We start from the raw sequence: 19,550 nt of genomic DNA, 5'->3' as shown, positions 1-19,550 counted from the left end.
ATATACCTCCATTCTGAAGTAACAAAGTGTGCATGCATTTAAAGATGAAGTGCATGATGTGAAGTTCTGTGACGGAGATACGAACCCAACACGTAATCCGATTGTTAACTAAGAAAAATCAAATGTTACGTATCGGTTTTTCTTAGGAGCCGCTAGGTGTCTGAATCTAAAATAAGGATACAAACGTTTGTGCCTAAGCGACAATCGAACTGCACACCTACCGTGCATCCACGAATATAGCTTAAGTATCAGTTGCTTACTCATGAACAGTAAGATGTGTGCGTGCTTGACCAGAAATAACGACACCTGTTGCGATTGTTGGCAACACATGAACAGACATTGAAATTGCGCGTTATTTTTCACTAGCAGGTGGGTGTGCACTTGATAAAGCTAGAAATGAAATTATGAATATTTTTGTACTAGATCAGGTTTCAGACCCACATACTTACCTTTGGAGGAGACCTAGAGAAGATTGCAGTCTTGGGAAAAGGAACGAAATGACTGAACTATACTGTTCCGAGAGATTCAGATCCTTGAAAGAGGAGATACGAATTCAAATCACAGTCCAGCACCAAATTTTTAAACGTCTCTAGTTCAATCAAGTACAAGTAAAATAAGAGCCCTGTCCCTTTAAATGGCTATCGGTTCATCAAATAAAATAAAATTTTCTAATGTAAGTAAGCTTACTGGCGACTGTATTTCTTTTTACCATGACTTCCGCTGTGTCATTTCCCAACGTAAACCAGCTCTGCCCAGTTGGTAATGAAGGAACGTGATGTTTAATGCGGTTTCTGGATTATAACGTCTTTCTCTTGAGGTTACCAGAGGTAAAATAAATCTGTTTGTGCCTCTTAAAAGTAAATGCCTGAACCCACGCATTGCACCTGTGATAGCTCGTTCCACCAGACCATTGTGGCCACATTACCCAGCCCCAGGAGTGTGCTGTAACGGATGATGTGCTTAGCTTAAAAAATTAGTCACGGTGGAAAAAATGCGAGTCTATTAAATGGTCAAGTAGAAGCAAGCTTCTGACGCAGAGATTATACTATTCTCATGTCAGCAGGATGTAAAGACTCTTCTAGGCATCATAGGCTGGATGTGAAGCCATTTTGATTTTTCACAAATTCAGCAAATTTCTTAGTTCGAGAAAATCCACTGTGAAGTGTGAAGTTGACGGATAATTCAATTATTACTGTTATTATTAATATCATTTTATTCATACCGCTGATGGAACACGACCGTAGTCTTGAGGTAAAACGTGAGACCAGCTAATATGACGTCTGGTGACCGAAAGCACATATCGACAACATTTTTATCGCCCCTTTCCTCTCGGTGCTGAAGCTATGAGGGCAATTCAAGCGAATCTACAATATCATATTAGCTGGTCCCGCGTTTAACCTCAAGACTACGGTCGTAGTCAAGAGTAATGTACTAAGACTGGAGTCAAGACTTCCTCTGGGAAGTGCCGTAGTCTACATGTTGCTAGATTGAGCATATTGCCAGACGTAGAATTCTGAGAGGAGCATGACTGTATTGTCCACCTTACGTGAACGACTCGGCGGTCAATTTTATGGTCTGAGACTGTATCTACAACACATATTGCACGCTTAAGACCCAGAAGAATTTACAAAAAAAAAAGTAGTTTATGAGAGCAACGTTAACCATAGCGTTCAAAGTATTCATAGTATTGTATACGCGTGTGTAAACGCCTTCCAATGATCACTCAAGAAAGACAAGGATACACAGTCTAGCTTCAAATATTATAAATACGCCTCAGTTTGTGGATGAACTCAGACTTAGGTTGATAATAATTTTGAAAATATAGCAGCACTGTACCCATTGGTGTTAAACTCGTTTGCAACCAATGATTCCCACAGCTACAGGGATACTACTTGTGACACCTCTTAGACAAAATACTTAAGCAGTGTTATCAGACAAAGAGATCAACCTGACACAAACTGTGGGAAGTTTGTTTTACAACCTTCGTACCTGGATATTCAGCTTTTTCCTATTTGAGATATCTGTGAACGTTGCTGCTTAAGACGATTTAAGCAGAAACTAAATTCCTTCAGCTTCGACAATGTTTAAATAAATTGTCTTATCGGCACTAAATCGTGGTTTGTGAATTGTTTACCGGCCGTACTCTTCCGTATTTTGCCGGTTGGAAGGCGAAAGCTTACTGACAAATTTCACACAGAAATTACTGTTACAGTGTACTTATGGAGCCAAATGAGTCAATTGCGTATTTTCCGGTGAGAAAGAGCACTGGCAAACAGTCTTCGCTACATTAGGTTATTTAAACTGGTGTCACTCTGAGCTAGAATTTATGGTCAGCGACTAAGTGTAAGGTCAACGTTTCAGATGCGAGTTTTGCGACTGTGAAATACTTTTATACATTATAGAAGCGAATATTAAATTTGCACTAATATTGCGAAAACTTTGTACTTGGACAGCTTAGAATGAAAATACTTCTGTTTATTGCAAACGGAAACAATAGATTTTCTAAAACACTGTCTGTCATACACTACTTGAAACAGGTCATGTCGACCAAATCATGTGGAAGAACTAACAGCAACGTATATCGGAAGGCAGTAAGATCTCTTGCCTTTTGGTTTGTCAGTACTCGATAGCCATTCTAGGAGAAAGTAAATGAAGAAAGGCAGTGCGTTTTTGTTACCAAGTAACGTCTTCGTCAATTACTTTATTTTTAATGTAATCTACGAGTAATTGCTGGTGTCTGATATTAACATGAAAAGGATTCCGTAGACAGGGAAAGAACCTGTTCTTGGGAAACTACTTCTATAGTGACCAAAAGGCACTAAATGATGTTCAAGAACTTGTGTTACAGCAGAAGTATGAATAAAATGATATTAATAATAACAGTAATAATTGAATTATCCGTCAACTTCTCACTTCACAGTGGATTTTCTCGAACTAAGAAATTTGCTGAATTTGTGAAAAATCAAAATGGCTTCACATCCAGCCTATAATGCCTAGAAGAGTCTTTACATCCTGCTGACATGAGAATAGCATAATCTCTGCGTCAGAAGCTTGCCTCTACTTGACCATTTAATAGACTCGCATTTTTTCCACCGTGACTAATTTTTTAAGCTAAGCACATCATCCGTTACAGCACACTCCTGGGGCTGGGTAATGTGGCCACAATGGTCTGGTGGAACGAGCTATCACAGGTGCAATGCGTGGGTTCAGGCATTTACTTTTAAGAGGCACAAACAGATTTATTTTACCTCTGGTAACCTCAAGAGAAAGACGTTATAATCCATAATCCGCATTAAACATCACGTTCCTTCATTATCAACTGGGCAGAGCCGGTTTACATTGGGAAATGACACAGCGGAAGTCATGGTAAAAAGAAATACAGTCGCCAGTAAGCTTACTTACATTAGAAAATTTTATTTTATTTGATGAACCGATAGCCATTTAAAGGGACAGGGCTCTTATTTTACTTGTACTTGATTGAACTAGAGACTTTTAAAAATTTGGTGCTGGACTGTGATTTGAATTCGTATCTCCTCTTTCGAGGATCAGAATCTCTCGAAACAGTATAGTCCAGTCATTTCGTTCCTTTTCCCAAGACCGCAATCTTCTCTAGGTCTCCTCCAAAGGTAAGTATGTGGGTCTGAAACCTGATCCAGTACAAAAATATTCATAATTTCATTTCTAGCTTTATCAAGTGCACAACCACCTGCTAGTGAAAATTAACGTGCAATTTCAATGTCTGTTCATGTGTTGCCAACAATCGCAACAGGTGTCGATATTTCTGGTCAAACACGCACACATCTTACTGTTCATGAGTAAGCAACTGATACTTAAGCTATATTCGTGAATGCACGGTAGGTGTGCAGTTCGATTGTCGCTTAGGCACAAACGTTTGTATCCTTATTTTAGATTCAGACACCTAGCGGCTCGTAAGAAAAACCGATACGTAACATTTGATTTTTCTTAGTTAACAATCGGATTACGTGTTGGGTTCGTATCTCCGCCACAGAACTTCACATCATGCACTTCACCTTTAAATGCATGCACACTTTGTTACTTCAGAATGGAGGTATATCAGACATCTTTCCTCGTTAGATAACAGGGATGAAAGGGTCTTGATAGGAGTCACGGTTTATTACAAAAAATTGTCGTCTTTTATTTTCAAGTTTAGATTTGGTTACTGGTATTGGCAAAACTTTTGGTAATTCAAGACTCTTCGTGGCTAATCATCAATATGATGTGATTAGATTAGATTAGATTACATTAGATTAACTCTTGTTCCATAGATCATGAATACGACATTTCGTAATGATGTGGAACGTGTCATTTTAATGAAAGATTTCTTTAAATACCATGATTCAATTTCTTTACAACAATTTTTTACACTCTCTCTCATTGCTTTTTATTTCTCTCTCTCTCTCTCTCACACACACACACACACAAACACACACACACATTCTTTTTTATTTTTATTTGTATGTTGTGCTCGACTATCGGCGAGGCCCGTAAACGCCTGTGAATGACTTTCTTAGTTTTGAGTGCACTTACGAAAGAAATATAAAAACAACAATGAGAGTTACTGATTTATGATGCTCAGTTTGCAGTCAGTTCTGAGTATTATTAGTAACTACACTCCAGTCCCTAAACCTAGTTACAGAAAGCGAATCAGACGCATTATGTATTCCAGGCCGTAGCAGCCGCGACTTGGAGACACCAGCTATGGTCACTTCCCAGACCGCTGTAGGATCACATCGGTTCGTCTCCTTCCTGCTGGTACTGTAACTGATATTTGGCAACAAGGCAACGTATGTTTGGCAACTCTGTGATCGACGAGTTACTTCCTGGTGTGCACGGAATTAAGCCACAAAGTTCACTTGATTTTACCTGTCATTTCCATTGAATAATCTGAGTTATTATAGCTTGAAGGGTAACAAAAGATTGAAAATTTACGGTTTTCAGCCCAGGAAAGTCGTTGCAGGTGGAAATCGCAACTAATATCGACCTTTAAATAGCGGTTTACGAGTTCTAGTTACTATTGCCATCGTAATAGGAAGCTGAGACCCATACCTCCTTGCTAGCTCTGTGGTAACGTGTTGACCTGTGAAACAGCGTCTGTTACGGTTCGCAGTTCCAGTCTCACTGACTGAAACGTTTGTATCCCATCTGTGAAAGAGCTACAAGCAGTCAGATCAAACATCAATAAGGAAATCGCAAGAAAATGCTTTCAGCTCATAGTGCAATGTTGAAAAACTTACAATGCTGCACAACAGGTAACGCCTCTTTCCGCTGCTGACAAGCGAATTTTGGGTTTCTAGGAATACGTAACTACACTCCTGGAAATTGAAATAAGAACACCGTGAATTCATTGTCCCAGGAAGGGGAAACTTTATTGACACATTTCTGGGGTCAGATACATCACATGATCACACTGACAGAACCACAGGCATATAGACACAGGCAACAGAGCATGCACAATGTCGGCACTAGTACAGTGTATATCCACCTTTCGTAGCCCAGTCTCCCATGGAGACGATCGTAGAGATGCTGGATGTAGTCCTGTGGAACGGCTTGCCATGCCATTTCCACCTGGCGCCTCAGTTGGACCAGCGTTCGTGCTGGACGTGCAGACCGCGTGAGACGACGCTTCATCCAGTCCCAAACATGCTCAATGGGGGACAGATCCGGAGATCTTGCTGGCCAGGGTAGTTGACTTACACCTTCTAGAGCACGTTGGGTGGCACGGGATACATGCGGACGTGCATTGTTCTGTTGGAACAGCAAGTTCCCTTGCCGGTCTAGGAATGGTAGAACGATGGGTTCGATGACGGTTTGGATGTACCGTGCACTATTCAGTGTCCCCTCGACGATCACCAGTGGTGTACGGCCAGTGTAGGAGATCGCTCCCCACACCATGATGCCGGGTGTTGGCACTGTGTGCCTCGGTCGTATGCAGTCCTGATTGTGGCGCTCACCTGCACGGCGCCAAACACGCATACGACCATCATTGGCACCAAGGCAGAAGCGACTCTCATCGCTGAAGACGACACGTCTCCATTCGTCCCTCCATTCACGCCTGTCGCGACACCACTGGAGGCGGGCTGCACGATGTTGGGGCGCGAGCGGAAGACGGCCTAACGGTGTGCGGGACCGTAGCCCAGCTTCATGGAGACGGTTGCGAATGGTCCTCGCCGATACCCCAGGAGCAACAGTGTCCCTAATTTGCTGGGAAGTGGCAGTGCGGTCCCCTAAGGCACTGCGTAGGATCCTACGGTCTTGGCGTGCATCCGTGCGTCGCTGCGGTCTGGTCCCAGGTCGACGGGCACGTGCACCTTCCGCCGACCACTGGCGACAACATCGATGTACTGTGGAGACCTCACGCCCCACGTGTTGAGCAATTCGGCGGTACGTCCACCCGGCCTCCCGCATGCCCACTATACGCCCTCGCTCAAAGTCCGTCAACTGCACATACGGTTCACGTCCACGCTGTCGCGGCATGCTACCAGTGTTATAGACTGCAATGGAGCTCCGTATGCCACGGCAAACTGGCTGACACTGACGGCGGCGGTGCACAAATGCTGCGCAGCTAGCGCCATTCGACGGCCAACACCGCGGTTCCTGGTGTGTCCGCTGTGCCGTGCGTGTGATCATTGCTTGTACAGCCCTCTCGCAGTGTCCGGAGCAAGTATGGTGGGTCTGACACACCGGTGTCAATTTGTTCTTTTTTCCATTTCCAGGAGTGTATATTTATGAAATGCCACATTTGCATACCTCTTGAGTATGACACAGCATACCAATTAAACACAGACCCAATCAAAATCTAAGTGAGTAGTATTTTACTAATTCGTGTCGATAGAGGCATGCTTGTGTACAGATACTTTCGTCGTAAGGTTATCATGGTTAGTTTTATTTCATTTCTTATAATACAGTGCACAATTTTCGTAAGGTTTCCTTTAGTGTTGTTAAAACAATAGTAAACATGAGAGAGAAATTAATCATCAACGATATATGCGAATTCTCTGATGTTACCTATGACAGTCTGACAATGCACATGCAGTTTATTGATTACATGCATGTAGAAAATTTGTTCTGAGTTAAAGCTGTCAATCAAAGTTTGAAGAAGAATAAAATATCACTACCACACGACGGCTAATGTAGAAAATACTTTTCTGACATATTATGGCACGACGCGCTCTTCCTGCACATCTTCGAGATGCATCTGCTGCCTGCTGTCTATTAAACCTGAATAGAACAAAATGTCACAGTAGTTAGTCCTTTTTCCACATGCGACTACTTTGGGTTGAGAAGTGAAGGGAATTATGTTCAAAGTTCCATTAGATTGATAACTTCAGCAGAGAGCAGAATTGCGTTTTAAAAAATGTAGCACTGAATGTATTCGAACTCGCGACATCTTATCTATGCTACAAGCTGACACGGAGCTACAACAGCTCCAGAGCTCGGCAACTATTCCTCCAGAACTTTTGGATTCCACAGCACTGTGAGATTATGCATATGGCCAGGTCTTGACTTCTGAGAGACAAACAGTTACAGCTTTTCTTTTGGACTGAACGACGTTTTCTAGTAACAGATAGCGCAATAGAATAGCTCAAGTGGAAAGGAACACTTCCTATTTAAACTTCTGCATCCTACAATGTTGGCAGTTGTGTGTAGGTGGCAGTAACGTGATTTTATTTCTGTGATTACAAAATAGTCGAATGTATGCACTGGGTAGCCGAGGCAGCTAGTTCATGGTGATTCGGTCAACCAAGTAAATGAATTTTCTGAACATGCTGCAAATTACTACAGGGAGCCTGTGTGACAGAATTCTCATCCAGTGTGGCGCAACTGCATTACGATAGAAAAATGACTCGCAGAGAAGAGGATTTCGTGGTCTGTTGGACGGATGGTAGGTTGTTAAACCTATGGTCTGGATTCCATTCCCACTTCTGTCAATGATTTTAGATAGGGAGAGACAGATTCCATTCTCTCCTGGCTACACCAAGTGAAGGAGATATAATGGCTGCGTGGTCTGAAAATCCACATTAAAGATAATATTCCTTCTTTACCAAGTAGACGGTAGGTTGAACCACAATAAAATCTGGAGTGGCGACATATAGAAACTCTATCACCAGTAACCTTTCTTATACTAGTTATTTATTTCAAGTGACGACACAAACGCTATGTATGGTCACAGGACACTTATTCCATCTTTTATTTGAGCTTCTGTATGTCGATAAAATTGGTTCTGAACTGGGAATGCAACTCAGACCACCCTTAACGCGGAATTTGATCCCTTCGTGGCAATACAGCTCGGCTACAATTTGTTGTTTGTTCAAAACTGCAGATTCCTCAACACCTTCACATATTATGCGTGAATGGGATCGAATCCTGGCCCGGCACTAAAGATTTAATTATGTATTATCAAGCTCTAGCATGAGAACACCTATCTGCTGGTGGATAATAATTTTGATTTTTAATGTATTTTCATTCGCTGTCAACACTAACAATATCTGACGTTTTTAACTCCCAGTGAGACACAGAACTATTTGCGAGATGACTGTAAGTTCAAGATGCTATTCTGAGCAGCTGGTGGAGAAAAATTCGGTAGCTGACGTCTCTTTGTGTGTAGTCAACAACGATATGTGTGGGGCTCTATTCCCAGTGAGCGCTGACCTCTTCGTCATATTATTTCAGTTCAAACATGCTCACATGTCACTGCTGGTGCAACAAACCCATATTTAACGTTCGTTTTCTCTAGAATATAACAGCGATAGGTGCCGGGTTGGAGTCCTGGGAAGGAAAAAATTAATGTTTCGTCTCGTCATTTAAGTTAAAACATCTAGTTACTGCCTCGAAATTCCGATATGTCACATTTGACTGTGCTTCGATAGCAATCCGATTAGGTTCCGGGTTCGAATCCGTGTCCAACACACAGCTTTACCTCACGGCATTTCAAGTAAGTTACTTGTGAAGAAGCAATATTTAACATCTCTCGTAGTTCGTTAACAGAGACAATAGATGCTGGGTAGGAATTCGCGTCTGTTAAAAATGTTTGCGTTATGCAATTTAAAGTTGATATTCGCTAACTGATACTGTCTAAAATCGAGGTATATCACTCTCTGTATGCCTAAACAGGAATGACTGTTATTTTCCGTCAGTCACGAAATCTTTGCTTAGTCTGCATTAGCTGGGTTTGAATCCATATGCAGAACAAGATGGTTCGTCGTGTCATTTAATGTTCATACATATTCTCAACTAGCTGCTTGTGAATAACTTAAATTTTTAATGTCATTTTGTGTTAAATAGTTCAAATGGTTCAAATGGCTTTGAGCACTATGGGACTTAACTTCTAAGGTCATCAGTCCCCTAGAACTTAGAACTACTTAAACCTAACTAACCTAAGGACATCACACACATCCATGCCCGAGGCAGGATTCGAACCTGCGACCGTAGCGGTCACGCGGTTCCAGACTGAAGCGCCTAGAACCGCACGGCCACATCGGCCGGCCCCCACCATCTGGTATCAATGCATTACCTTATAATCCATTATATATAATCATTTTCGTAGTACACTTGATATTATAGATGAGTAGGACACAAGACAGGACATCGATAATGTCCGTTTGACGTCAACAGTGTGTAACAATTTACTTTTTTTGAATAGGACAATGTTCCTCTCCAATAATTTTTAGATTAGTTACAATAAGCTTATGCTGCAAGAGAATTCGCTTGTATTTTTCAATATGTGGTCTGTTGTCGGTTTGAAGGCCTTCCATAACATCGGCAACATAGCGCAACTCCACCGAGAGCTGTCTGGAGTAGGGTGGAGATAGCAATGTGAAAGTTGCGAGCTGTCGAAGACGATCTTCATATTCCTAATGCGATTAGGAGATCGTATACTCTTGACGACGTTTAGCACCTGTGCGGTCAGTCACCCAATTTCAGAATTCATTTTGAGTAATCCTGCTAAATTCCCAAAATATTGTCTTTTTATATTGATGAGTAATATGGATAGTCGTCACGTTCATGTGCCGTCTACAACGCAAATTTAATGTTACTATCCTAGGAACTAACCTGCAATACATTTTGTATTTCATAATCGGAACTATCTGCATTAACCGTCATCAGAGCAATGTCAGGGAACAGAATGCAGCAGTGCCTACTTGAGGACCTGCTTGAGTCGTGTTCTAAGGAAAGGGTAGTTGCTGGTTCACATTATATTACACTAGCGAGAAGTACCGACTTTTCCTTTTCTCTGCAAACATCCAGAACTAAATTCAGTAACTAAATGCTAAGAATATATTTGCATTGTGCCAACTCAAAGATCAATAGATATGGATATAGATATAGATTTTTATATTAAAGCCATTCTCGTTCTGCGTTGGAATAAACATCATTCATTATTTGCTTGTTCTTGTTACGATTGTTATTGTCATTCTCTCACTCGCAAGAGTCTTATGCTGATGCTGTAGGAATAAATTATGCCATTGGATACAAAGCGGTTTAGTTTTGAGACCTAACCCACCAGGGGGGAAGGCACAGTGGTCTGCTTCAGGAATTCCAAGCAATAAAACACAAAAAACAACCCAGGAAGGGTTCGAACAGCTAATTACACGCAGAGACATGCATTTGGAATCTGTTCATCATTACGGGGTCAAACAAGAGGGTAACACTACTGAAACAATGATCGGGCTACTTAGTATATAATAGAGGATACAGATTTCAAGGAGGAAACGTATGAAGACGCAGACTTCCTCGTTATCAATATGTGCGGCATATCTTTCGTGTTAACGAAAGTAAATTCCCGCTTTACCTCTTCTTACGTGTCAAATGAAATGAATGCCATGAGGAATAGAATATTTGTTGACTGCATCTCTTCTTGCTTCCATCCTTACCAACATATTTCTTCATTCTCGTGGTAATCATGACATTCTATGTGCATGCTGCAAACGATTGCAAGTGGACAAATTCGACATCGAGGTGCAAAGCGTTTGGTATCTTACATTATATTCAATTCGAATAAGCTTCCGGTGTATTTTTACTTCGTTTGTATTTTTAGATGATTATGAACGTTACGGAAATTTATCTCACATGCTTTATGTTGAATGAGAAACATTGAATGATCCGTTTTGCTTTCCCAATGTTGAAATGATATAATGTCGGCGTCAACAGCCTTCTTCCACGCCGGAAGCTGAAACTTGTATCATTCTGGATTAATGATAATTGAATGTCTCATATGTATACATAGCCCACAAGGCGACGTCAGAAACCATCAGGGGAGAACGCCGCATAAAAACCAAACGTGCGCGCGCGTCACCACTCTGAAGAACCGTATCGGAGAATCATGGCAAGCATTTCGCTGAAGAGCTGCCACGTCAGAGAGCCGAGAAATGGCAGCGTCGTAGCAAGTATTTGTCAACACTCTGATAGTGCATTTACTTCCGGGTGTAGGTCGGCGTTACCTCGCTAAATTCACTTGACATTCGTTTTCCACATCGAAGACTCGTACGATATAATCCACTGCAAGATGACACAATTAGAAAGTATATTTAATTTCTGGACTCCAAGAACGGCGTTCTTCACATAAGTAACACCTGTTTGTGTGTGCATTCGGGAGGACGACGGTGCAATCCCGCGCCCGGCCATCCTGATTTAGGTTTACAATGATTTCCCTAAATCGCTTCAGGCAAATGCCGGGATGGTTCCTTAGGAAGGGCACAGCCGTTTTCCTTCCCCATCCTTCCCTAATCCGAGCTTGTACTCCGTCTCTAATGACATTGTTGTCGACGGGACGTTAAAACAGTAATCTCCACCTCCTCTGTTGTGTGTTTAAGGTTGCGTTTTGGGGCAAAGGCAACATCGCAGTGACTATAGTCCGCCTCTGGCCGCCAGTGTGTCGTTAGCTCAGAGGTTCCCTTGTGCGTTGCAGTGCTTGTACTATAAGTTTGAATCACGGTAGAAGCCGCTGACTACAACCTTTTATTTTCCATTTTAATTAATGGAGTTGCAAACTGCTAGTAAAAATTTCTTATGCGAAATCTGAAGAATGCCTTTAAACATCACTCTCCGTCCGATTTCGACTTAGTAAATTAAGTTAATATCATGGATTTCTGCTTTGCAAATTCCAAGGTGCTTCACTGTAAAATAGGTCCTGAAAAGATTCAAACCGACTGTCAACGATATAAATTTGAGCTTTGTTCGTCATATAGGTCTAACATGTCAGAAGGTTGTTTATGAAGTGCACATGTTCATTAATATAGTTCCCATCTTCTAAATTTTTGCAATAGCATTTAACTGTAGACGTTTTCTAACACCGGCGTTAGCAATTCCTTTCCGTTCTCTGAAACCTTCAAAACGACAAATTTTTCTGGTTTAAATCTGATAACCTTAACTATCACTTCCGATCAACAATAAATACTTCATGAACCCATACATGGAACTCCAAATGTGCAGTGTGCCTGCACTGCTACAGAGCATGCATTGCAAGGTATTCACAAAGTTTATCGCATAGACTTACCATAAGGAATGAAACAAGAACTGTAATACACTTCACACCACAGACGCTCACTCTGGTTTGACGAAAACATCCAAACATTGACCAAAAGTTGCACAAATAATTAAGTTTGAAAGGAAAAGAAACGAGATATGAAGCATTTATAAATTCATCGAATGTAGTGAGGTGGTTTAATTTCTTCCCAGTCTATAAAATTAATTTCGGGCCATACTCAGCTCTTGCCGATTACCCGCCTACTAATCAGGGCGTCTGTCTCCGTTGCTTTTGGGCGTGAATGGAAATTGTCAAAATTTTCTGTGGAGCAACATTTAATAATAAAGCGTTTTAAATAATCAAAAGCGATGAGCGGTAGCAGGTGCTTTCGATAAAGAACGGGGGAGTGCAGCGCCGCTGTTGTCGCCATGGCCGCTGCCAGTAGCCAGCAAATGGATCCCGCAGCTTTGCCGCATACGGCGTCCAGAGGAGGACAGTCTGCAGGAAATCTGCTGCAAAATCGTTACTAGATAAAATTTTGATATCGGTGTGTCACAAAGCGAAATAGATTGAATCTGCGCTACCATTACATTCACGTCTTCAGCATTCAGACAGAAGAGGCTATAAAAATATTTTATGCCGGCTGCTCTCGATCCACTGACATTATGAACAGAAACAACGCACGCTACTGCTAGACCACAGGCGTAATCAGCCTAGAGTCTCTCTATCTTGGGACAAGTTTACCTCAAGGAAGTGCCACAGTCTACAGTGTTGCCAGATTGTGCAGATAACCGGACTTAGAGAATTAGCGAGTTGGCCAGTTTTTTTGTCCCATGTCGCGATCGGCGCGGACTTAGCCTCTGAAGCGACCGGCCTCCGGTCGAGTTTTATGTCAAAGAGTGTACCTATACACGAATCCATGAACAGGGACGCATGGCACCCAATATCTGCGATCTAGTGCTCCACTGTGTTTAACGAGCACCTTATTCAGGCGGAAAGGGAAATTTTATGAACCGAGAGGTGGAGTAGCAATGGGCTACCCTCTTTCGCCTATTGCAGTAGACATCTTTATGGAAGAATTTGAAGAAACAGCATTCCGGTCTGCACAATTACACACAGATTAATGGCTCGGAGATATACAAAGTACTTTTATCATCTGGCCACATGGAGAGGAAGAGCTACGAAATTTCCAACAGCACCTCAACCATCAGCACGAAGTATCCAATTTACTACGCATATGGAAAAGAATCGCATACTGCCTTTCCTCGGTGTGGACGTTTACAGAAAGCCTGATGGATAACTGGGCCCTAGATAAAATAATAAGCCAACCTGAGCTTACAGGCACCTACATGTCACATCCCAATATCACCCTACACAGAAGAAACCAAAACTGCTCTCAGGATCAGCGATGAAGAACATCTAAAGGGTGAACAACACCTCCAGTCCATTTTTGTGCCAACGGTTATGGAATGAATGTACTACATAAAACTATAGTGACAATGTATGAAGGCTATAGAGGATAGCAAAAGAAAGCACAAAACATTGCTCGATTACCATATGTTCACAGTGTCACTGAACCAGTGGGCAAAATTCTCCATTGAGCAGGCATCAATCGAAAATTGTGAGGCCCCAACACGATGAAAGATGTTCCTCACACAACGAAAGACACAGTTGACAAACTACATCCTCCTGGAGTTCACGAAATCAGTTGCAAACGTGGAATGGTGTATGTATGAGAGATGCGCGACGTATCAGCACACAGTTATCTGAACATGAATGACACATCCGAGTATGACATCACACCTGGATCAGTGCAGCAAACAGTCGATTTTGGTAAAGCAAGCATGTTGTGGAAACAGCTCTTACTTTCAGGAGGAAGAAGAGGGAGGCAATAGAAACAGTCAGCCCACTGGCCAGTACGAACAGACAAGATGGGCACCGACTTCAGACGTCTTGGTTGCCAACAATAACAGCACTACAGGACAACAGTTAACTTGAAGCCACACACAGAGGCGCACAGGAGACTGCAGTGGCTGTAGGTTAGGTCACATTACGTTATCACATATTGGCACACTTCAGACAGCACTAAAATTCAGGGAAAAGACACCACATCATATTTGTCGCCTGCTTTTCCATTACCCGATTTCCACAAATCACAACCAGTAATGCAAACATCAAACAAAATGTTGGGTTTTCATCTATGAAAAGAAATAATAGAAACACCAATAACTATTTCCAACAGCGCTCCCCGTCATCCTAAACAGGCTATCAGAATTACACAACAGCCAAGCATGCTGGTATATTGAAAATAGAGGTTTCTCACTCAGCAGTAAACAAACCACACGGAAGAAAGTTGCTTGCAATGAGGACCGAAACATCTGTGGTCTTATATTTCTTCACAATATGGTCACAAGCCCACAAAAGTTTTAATGAATGTTTTACAAATACTGAAACGGAGGAACGAAAAGGTATTCTTCTGAGCAACTGTAAGGCAATTTCAACCAGGCCAGGTTTGTAAAGATTACTGAGTGTAAAATAAAGTTTAAGGATCATCACTGTTTTCCAAGCAGCCTCATATCACTCCAGTTACAAAAAAAACAAGTGGTGAGAAGAAACATTCAACACATGGTCTCATGGGGGATAATTGAATCGTCAACCAGCAGGTATAATAAACCACTTGTAGTGCAACGAAGAATAACGGTGGTTTCAGGTTGGTGCTCGAAGCAAGTAAGTTGAATGAAGTTCTAGTAAGAGAGAGTGACAGACTAGCTAACATAGATGAGATTTTGCAAAAGTTCCACTCATGTACATTTCTCACATCTTTTGATATGACTTGTGGCTATTGGAATATCACTTTGGCTAAGGAATCTAGGCCATGCACACAATTCTTACATCAAGGTAAGTGTTTAGTATACTGTGTGATGCCATTTGCTCTGTACTAGTCTGTGTGCGTTTATCAGAGCTGTTGAAAACGTGTCAGTTGCAAAATTAACTGATGAAATAACAGTCTATGTAGATTACCTCATAGTTAGTGCAGAATGCTTCAAACACTGTAATTTCCTCAATGAAGTGTTGAGAGCCATGTATAGAGGAGGTATGAAACTAACTTCTGTAAATCTGAAGATGTAAAGAAGAACATTTCATTTGTGGGTTACAGGATTAACAAGGAAGGCATACAGCCTCATGCAGAATAGCTTGCTGCTACTGCACGTATCCCACCACCCATGCTGGAGTACAGCTTTCATTTAGTAAGAACATGAGCAGACAAGGCAAATGCGACCATTATATTGGACTCACAAGATTATAACAAATGAATGGGTGCTCCTCCAAGTAAATCCATTTACAGAAACTTCACAGAGATCCAACGTACAAGACAATCAAATCGACACAAGCACTACTAAAGTAAACTATAACGAATTCTGACACGGCCTGAGAGAAAACATTCAATACATGGTCTCAAGGGGGATAATTGAATGGTCAACCAGCAGGTATAATAAACCACTTGTAGTTCAACGAAGAATAACGGTGGTTTCAGGTTGGTGCTGGAAGCAAGTAAGTTGAATGAAATTGTAATAAGAGAGAGTGACAGACTAGCTAACATAGATGAAATTTTGCAAAAGTTCCACCCCTGTACATTTCTCACATCTTTTGATATGACTTGTGGCTATTGGAATATCACTTTGGCCAAGGAATCTAGGACATGCACACAATTCTTACATCAAGGTAAGTGTTTACTATACTGTGTGATGCCATTTGCTCTGTACTAGTCTGTATGTGTTTATCAGAGCTGCAGACAACGTGCTACATGCGAAATTAACTGATGAAATAACAGTCTTTGTAGATTACCTCATAGTGAGTGAAGAATGCTTCAAACACTGTAATTTCCTCAATGAAGTGTTGAGAGCCATGTATAGAGGAGGTATGAAACTAACTTCTGTAAATCTGAAGATGTAAAGAAGAACATTTCATTTGTGGGTTACAGGATTAACAAGGAAGGTATACAGCTTCATGCAGAATAGCTTGCTGCTACTGCACGTATCCCACCACCCAAGCTGGAGTACAGCTTTCATTTAGTAGGAACATGAGCAGACTAGGCATATGCCACCATTATATTGGACTCACAAGATTATAACAAATGAATGGGGGATCTTCCAAGTAAATCCATTTACAGAAACTTCACAGAGATCCAACCTACATGCCAATCAAATCGACACAAGCGCTACTAAAGTAAATAGAACGGATTCTGACACGGCCAGAGAGAAAACATTCAATACATTGTCTCAAGGGGGATAATTGAATGGTCAACCAGCAGGTATAATAAACCACTTGTAGTTCAACGAAGAATAACGGTGGTTTCAGGTTGGTGCTGGAAGCAAGTAAGTTGAATGAAATTGTAGTAAGAGAGAGTGACAGACAAGCTAACATAGATGAAATTTTGCAAAAGTTCCACTCATGTACATTTCTCACATCTTTTGATATGACTTGTGGCTATTGGAATATCACTTTGGCTAAGGAATCTAGGCCATGCACAGAATTCTTACATCAAGGTAAGTGTTTACTATACTGTGTGATGCCATTTGCTCTGTACTAGTCTGTGTGCGTTTATCAGAGCTGTTGACAACATGTTAGTTGCAAAATTAACTGATGAAATAACAGTCTATGTAGATTACCTCATAGTTAGTGCAGAATGCTTCAAACACTGTAATTTCCTCAATGAAGTGTTGAGAGCTATGTATAGAGGATGTATGAAACTAACTTCTCTAAATCTGAAGATGTAAAGAAGAAAATTTCATTTGTGGGTTACAGGATTAACAAGGAAGGCATACAGCCTCATGCAGAATAGCTTGCTGCTACTGCACGTATCCCACCACCCATGCTGGAGTACAGCTTTCATTTAGTAAGAACATGAGCAGACAAGGCAAATGCGACCATTGTATTGGACTCACAAGATTATAACTAATGAATGGGGGATCTTCCAAGTAAATCCATTTACAGAAACTTCACAGAGTTCCAACGTACAAGACAATCAAATCGACACAAGCACTACTAAAGTAAACTAGAACGAATTCTGACACGGCCAGTAGATCCATCTCCCAAGTTCCACAGGCACCAAAGAAATTTGGTGCTCTGGAGGTCCACCAAGAGGCCTTTCCTCTACAACCGATTGTGAGTACCATTTATTCACCAACGTACGGTCTAGGGAAGGAACGGGCCCCAAAGCTCCGACATTTGGTGAGCAAAACTTAATAGCACATTATTGACAATAGCAATTCTGTGAAACATTTAAAACAAAACTGTATCTCGGCCACAGAAATTATGGTTAGCTTCGATATAAAGTCTTTATTCATGATTGTACCTATACACGACACCATGAACAGGGACGCATGGCACCCGATATCTGCGATCTAGTGCTCCACTGTGTTTAACAAGCACCTTTTTCCGGCGGAAAGGGAAATTTTATGAACAGAGAGGTGGAGTAGCAATGGGCTACCCTCTTTCACCTATTGCAGTAGGCATCTTTATGGAAGAATTTGAAGAAACAGCATTCCAGTCTGCACCATTACACACAGATTAATGGCTCAGAGATATACAAAGTACTTTTATCATCTGGCTACATGGAGAGGAAGAGTTACGAAATTTCCAACAGCACCTCAACCATCAGCACGAAGTATCCAATTTACTATGGATATGGAAAAGAATCACGTACTGCCTTTCCTCGGTGTGTAAGTTTACAGAAAGCCTGATGGATAACAGGGCCATAGATAAAATAATAAGCCAACCTGTGCTCACAGGCACCTGCATACCACATCCCAATATCACCCTACACAGAAGAAACCAAAACTGCTCTCAGGATCAGCAATGAGGAACAACTAAAGGGTGAACTACAAAACCTCCAGTCCATTTTTTGTGCCAACCGTTATGGAATGAATGTACTACATAAAACTATAGTGACAATGTATGAAGGCTTTAGAGGATAGCAAAAGAAAGCACAAAACATTGCTCGATTACCATATGTTCAAAGTGTCACTGAACCAGTGGGCAAAATTCTCCATTGAGCAGGCATCAATCGAAATTCGCGAGGCCTTAACAGGATGAAAGATGTTCCTCACACAACGAAAGACACAGTTGACAAACCACATCATGCTGGAGTTCACGAAATCAGTTGCAAATGTGGATTGGTGTATATATGTGAGATGGAAGATGTATCAGCACACAGGTATCTGAACTTGAATGACACATCCCAGTATGACATCACACCTGGATCAGTGCAGCAAACAGTCGATTTTGGTAAAGCAAGCATGTAGTGGAAACAGCTCTTACATTCAGGAGGAAGAAGAGGGAGGCAATAGAAACAGTCAGTCCACTGGCCAGTACGAACAGTCAAGATGGGCACCGACTTCAGACATCTTGGTTGCCAACAATAAAAGCACTACAGGACAACAGTTAACTTGAAGCCACACACAGAGGCGCACAGGAGACCGCAGTGGCTGTAGGTTAGGTCACGTTACGTTATGACATATTGGCACACTTCAGACAGCACTACAATTCAGGGAAAATTCACCACATCATAGTTGTCGCCTGCTTTTCCATTAGCCGATTTCCACAAATCACAACCAGTAATGCAAACATCAAACAAAATGTGGGGTTTTCACCTATGAAAAGAAATAACAGAAACACCAGTAACGATTTCTAACATCGCTCCCCTTCATCCTAAACAGCCTATCAGAATTACACAACAGCCAAGCATGCTGGTATATTGAAAATAGAGGTTTCTCTCTCAGCAGTAAACAAACCACCCGGAAGAAAGTCGCTTGCAATGAGGACCGAACCATCTGTGGTCTTATATTTCCTGACAATGTGGTCACAAGCCCACAAAAATTTTAATGAATGTTTCACAAATACTGAACGGAGGAACGAAAAGGTATTCTCCTGAGCAACTGTAAGGCATTTTCAACCAGGCCAGGTTTGTAAAGATTACTGAGTGCAAAATAAAGTTGAAGGATCATCACTGTTTTCCAAGAAGCCTCATATCACTCCAGTTACAAAAAAAAACAAGTGGTGAGAA

Source organism: Schistocerca cancellata, chromosome 5, assembly GCF_023864275.1.
Source record: "Schistocerca cancellata isolate TAMUIC-IGC-003103 chromosome 5, iqSchCanc2.1, whole genome shotgun sequence".
In the NCBI taxonomy this organism is placed as follows: Eukaryota; Metazoa; Arthropoda; class Insecta; order Orthoptera; family Acrididae; genus Schistocerca; species Schistocerca cancellata.
The sequence above is the reverse complement of the archived record's forward strand: the minus strand, read 5'-3'. Positions refer to the sequence as shown.